Source organism: Nannospalax galili, unplaced genomic scaffold, assembly GCF_000622305.1.
Source record: "Nannospalax galili isolate Female #2095 unplaced genomic scaffold, S.galili_v1.0 scaffold271, whole genome shotgun sequence".
Classification (NCBI taxonomy): Eukaryota; Metazoa; Chordata; class Mammalia; order Rodentia; family Spalacidae; genus Nannospalax; species Nannospalax galili.
Window position 1 is genome coordinate 2,958,048 of NW_008331789.1, and position 5,990 is coordinate 2,964,037.

Genomic DNA, 5,990 nt, shown 5'->3' on the forward strand with positions numbered 1-5,990 from the left:
CTCAGCTTCCTGCTGTATTTGTCACTATTATTATTATTGGTTTATTATTGGGATGACCAGAAATGCCATATACTTTGAATTATCTGAAATAAAGCAGACAGGAAAGAAAATCAGGATCAAGCCATGAAATCTTTGCCATGATTTTCTTAAGATTTCCCTCTTGATTGTTTTTTTGTCTAAATGGAGTTGTTTACTCATGTTGTTCATGATTTTTTGGAGCACGGGACAGATGATACAGATTCTGGGCCAGATTGAACCCTTTCGATGGTCTGTTCTGATCACGGGGAAAGCTGCCTTCATAGTCACCACTAAACAAAATACTTCGTTGTGGTACATCTGTGTCAACAGAAAATTCTACTGGTCTTGCTTTCCCCGACTCTGCTTAACACCGTCACAATTTAAAGACTGAAGTTGTCATCTGAACAGAATAATTTCCATTCATCAATTTGAACTGTGTAATCATCTAAGTCTTAAAGGAATGAAAGCTTTTTGAGGATGAGCCTCGTACTACAATTGTTCATTTCTTCCCGTTTTCAGGTCTGGTCTCATTGGGTTTAACCAACTAGAGATGGAAAATATTGGTGGTGGTGGTGGTGGTGGTTGAGGAGGAGGGCACCTATACTAAAATGTACTGGCTATTTTCTCTTGTCCTTACTTTCTAGACAATACAGTGTGTCAACTGTCTGGGTGACGTTTATACTGTTTACATATTAGAATTAATCCAGACATGACAGGGTATACTGAAGAATACACATTGGTTATGCATAAACAGGAAGTCATTCTATATACTGGACTTGGGAATCTTCAGATTTTGATATCTGCAGGGGGTCCTGGAGCCAGTTCCCTAGATGCCAAGGGATGTCTCCACCTGTGCACCTTTCTTCTTGGCCTTGCAACTTTTCTCTTAGAGCCATTCATTAGCTGTTATTTCAAATGCTCAGACTGTGTCTTCATTTGTTATAATGTAAACAAAATTCTTAGACTCCCTGTGAAAGCAGAAGCTAAAATTAGAAACAAAGAAAGCACATTCAGGTGTGCTGGCTAGTGTTTTTGTCAGTTTGATACAAACTATACTGACCTGGGAAGAGGGACTCTCAGCTGAGGAATTTCTTCCATTGGATTGGCCTGTGGTCATGTCTGTGAGGCATTTTTTTGATTACTGACTGGTGTCCACTGTGCCATCCCTGGGCAGGTGGGCCTTGGCTGTATAAGAAAGATAGCTGGGCAGTCTACAGTGAGCCTCCAGGTTCCTGCCTTGGGTCTTGCCCTGACTTCTCTCAGTGATGAACTGTGAACTTGGAGTTGTAAGTTGAAATAAACTCTTTCCTCCCCAAGTTATTTTTTTAAGTTCTTATTTTACTTATTTTGTATGAATGAGTGTTTTACCTGCATGTATGTAAATGCATCCATGCTGTGCAATGCCAACAGAGGCCAGAAGAGGGCTTTGAAGTCCCTGGAACTGGAGTTATGGATTGTTGTTGGCTGCCATAGGGGTGCTGAAAACCAAACCTGAGTCCTCTGCAAAAGCAGCCAGTGTTTTTAACTGTTGAGCCATCTCTCTAGCTCTCCCCTTCCCCGCCAAGTTGGTTTTGGTCAGTGTTTTATCACAGCAACAGAAAGCAAACTATGGGCTGAGGAGATGGCTCAGTGATTAAGAGCACTGACTGCTCTTGCAGAGGACCCAGGTTCGATTCCCAGCACTCACATGATGGCTAACAACTGTCTAACTCCACTTCCAGAGGATCCGACTCCTTCTGACCTCTGTGGGTATATCTCAGCACAGGTACACTTACACACATGCAGGCAACACACTCATACATATAAAATAAAATAATAAATAAAACATTTTTAAAAATAGAAAGCAAACTATGACAGCACGAAAGTAAATCTAAGTTAAAGAGAATAGGTTATATATTGTGTGCATTGAAAATAGAATATTCTAGATGCAACCCCTGTGGATATTCGTTAGCTCATGACTTTAAAAAAACATGGAAACATTTTCAGTTTTTCGGGCAGTTTTCTATCATGTGCATACATATTCCTCCAAACATGCATATGCTGATTTCAAATATGTGAAGGATAATAGGTACTCAAGGGATGATGGGGGCTGCATTCCAGAGAGCGCAAAACACGATTGAATCCTTATAATTACATCTTTGCTTTTAGTCACAATCTTCAACCATGTATTATTAATAATAGTTTCTGCGTGTTTACCTTCTAGCTCTTTTCCTTCACAATCACGTGCCTGGTTGACCCACACTAAGTTTATTAAACATTGGATTGAAATGAAGTTGTTCTGCCTTGGGGTGTGCTTAATGATTTCCATCTTAATTTTGGCTGCAATGCTCATACTGAGTTCCCTACAACTTCTCTGAAGATTTTTATTTTATCTAATTTTTCTTTGTTTTTATTTTTAAAAGGAAAAATGTCATAGAACTAGTCTTTGAAGAAAAAAATATTCGACAGTGGAATACTCTTCAAACATAACTGTTCCAGGATCCTGTTTGTATAAAAAAAAATACAATCTTGATTACAATGGCGAGAAGGGGACACAGGGTCTCATAGGTACCTCTATGCCCTTTCAGGACTTAAAGATATTCACAATATCATATTCATATTTTTATGTTAAACACTCTTTTACAGCCCAAGATGGACATTGTCTAAAAGAAACTTGAAGGCTACTACTATTAAATAGTTCAAAATGTTCACCTGTGCTACTCTGTCTGGCTTTTATTTGAGTTCTAAGGATATGAACTCCAGCTTGTGTGGCAAGTACCTTACCTACTCACCCACCTCCCAAGCCTGTATTCTTCAGCTTTTTATTCAGTACACATCTCTTAGATGCCTGATACATGTAAAACACTGTGCTAAATGATGTGGAGCCTCCTCTTCCTCCTTTCTCAAAAGTCTTTGCAAATTGTAAGTTCTGTATGAGATTTTCCTGCCTTTACCATATAAAATTTGGTCTGCTGGCTCTGGGCTGGGGTTGTGTACAGCGTGTGATTTTATCATAGCCATAGTTTAGCTGTTTACAGGACCATCTCTTGTACTAGTCTGTGAGCTTTTTGAGACCAGAGGGACTGAATGTATGCATTGCCTCCAAATTCCCATGTTGAGAGCACATCTCCCTCTGTGATTGGTGTCTCAGGAGTTGTGCCTTCCAGAACTTCAGTTCTGACAGTGGAGTCCTCTTGAATGGACTAGTCCTCTGAGAAGATTGGCCATGAGAACTTGCACCTGTCTCTGCTCTCCATCATGTGAGAACATACCAAGACGCCATCCGAAACCTGGGTCCAGACCCTTGCTAGAACCTGCACGTGCTGACACCCTGACCTTAGACTTCTAGCCTCTGGAATTGTGAAAAGTAAATTTCTGTTGTTTAAAGCACTCCATCCATGATGTTCTGTTACAGTAAGACAAGGGGCTTGCCTTATTAATTTTTGTCTCCACTGGTGGATTTGTATATATTATGCCAGGGACATGTAAAAGAAAGAAATGAAGAGCACAAGGGGAAGGAGAGAAGGAAGAACCATGTGTGATGGATATGCTTAGTCCCAGGCCACCGCCATGAGTCATGGCCTTGTGCATCCTTTCCCTTTCAGGGGAGGGGAACCCCTAACTTGCTGTGAGCCAAAAGAGTTTGGCAAAGGAGATATGCTGGCCACCAACATCATTGTGTTGTAATTTCTTAAGATTGCCATAGCAGAGTCAGAGCTGCTCCGGCCAACTTTGAAAAAGTCATCTACAGATGAGCAGGAGAACTACATGGCAAAGAAGGGTCTAGGACCCAGGAGGTAGAAGCAAATAAGGAAACATGGACCCTAGTTACAGTGCCTGCAAGGAAGTGAGTTCTGTCAGTAACCTGAGTGAGCGTGGAAGTGGATTCTTCCCCAGTTAAGCCTCCAGGCAGGATGGCAGCTCTCTGTCACCTTGGTGTGTACTCACGACACTCTGTGGAGAGAATCACACTGAGCTGCACCTGTTCTCCTGACCCATGGAAACTCCAAGAGGATGAACGTCTCATACTTTAAGCTGCATGTTTGTGGTCATTTTTCCTGTAGTGGCAGAAGAGACAACTAGAGTTCAGAGTAGGGGCAAAGAAGCTGTAATTTCTCCCAATCTAAAGAAAGCTCTTCAAATAAACAAACAAACTTATGGGGATGGAGCGATGGCTCCATTGTTAAGAGCACTGGCTGCTCTTCCAGAGGACCCAGGTTCAGTTCCCAGCACCCACATGGTAGCTAACACCTATCCTTAACCCTGTTCCAGGGGATCTGACATCTTCTTCTGGTCTCCACAGGCATTGCACACAAGTGGTGCACCAACGCACATACAGGCAAAACACTCATATGCATAAAATAAAAATCAATAATTTCTTTAAAACTATGAAAAGAGCTGTTAATGTGGACCCAGGTTCAGTTCCCAGCACCCACATGGTAGCTAACACCTATCCTTAACTCCTGTTCCAGGGGATCTGACATCTTCTTCTGGTCTCCACAGGCATTGCACACAAGTGGTGCACCAACGCACATACAGGCAAAACACTCATATGCATAAAATAAAAATCAATAATTTCTTTAAAACTATGAAAAGAGCTGTTAATGTTTTACAACATGTACAAGAGAACATTCCTGTCCCCCGTTGTCCTTGTTTACTCCCTCATCTGCACTATAAAGAAGACAGAGAAAAGGGGAGTGAGCCTTTGGGTTTGCTGTGTTGATGGGGAGCTTTCTGGAGAAAAGTGATTATCTCACTTCTCCCCTTAGAGTCAAGGGATAGGGACTTCCAGAGAATGCCTTTTAAAATGAGCGGAGAGAGAGAACAATGGTTGGTAAAGCTTAGGAAACATGATTACCAGGCTACAGGCACTCTTACATTTGCTGAAAACTGTGGTTTACCTGGAGGTAAAGAGACTTAATCCCTGTCACAGGCTCAGTTGAGGCTGTTTAGCATTTGGTTAAACACCACTGGGAGCTTGGTTTCCCATGGAAGGAAACTGAACAGAGGGCATTGAGGAAGCCACTTAGGAAAGCCACATTTCGGCACTGGACTTACAAAGGGAGGAGATCAGCGGTTCAATGCCACGGACACTAAGAAGAGGTTCAACTACATCCACATGACTGGGGAAGCCGCTGTGCCCTTCCTGTTACTCATCCCTTCTTTCTGTTTCCAGCTATCGAGGAGTTAAGAGTCATTATGGAGGGAGAAAAGGGGGAAAGGGAGAAAAATTAGACCAAACACCTTCCCACTGAGATTTTCTCAAATCCTGTATCTGGTACAAGAGACAGAGATTAACTCCCATGAACCAGAGATAAGACTGAAGCTTTAACATACTAAAGCTTTCTAAGATCTGAAAGTGACTGTGAAGTTATGTATTCTGCAGTGTCATCAGGAGTTGGAAGAAAACGCAGGAGAACATGGTCGAAAGCAGCAACAGAAAGAATGACCATTGTGCCTGTGACCCCAGTGAATTAAGACTCCCTAACACACTTTGGTTCAGTCCTCAGTGAGCTCACAAGTACGGAGGAAGATATAAGGCCAGAAATAGCACATATAAGGAAGGAGGAGAATAAATGGACCATATAAAGTGCTTTGGGAATTCAAAGGTGAGGTAGACTTCGATTGGAGGACAAAGGCAAGCTTCACATGTTGTCTATAAATGTTCTTTAACGTCATCTCAGCAATTATGCTGTGTGTCTCAAAGCAAAGAGTTCTCCATGGCTAACATCCCAGAATCATAAAAGATGTTGGACTATCTTTGTTTCATTTATTTTATATATTGATGGATTTTTTACAAGATTGGATTCTGTACAGATGGCCAAGTACCAAGCTGAAAACCCTGAGTTACAAGCTAGCTTTCCTTCCACTGGTAAGAAATGGCCATTTAAAGTAATAGCTTAAACTGCCTTTTCTCCATCTCTTTCATTTCAAATGTAACTTCCCAAGGGAGGAAAAAACCAGAGATGTTCTTGATGTGAAGATAATGCAAA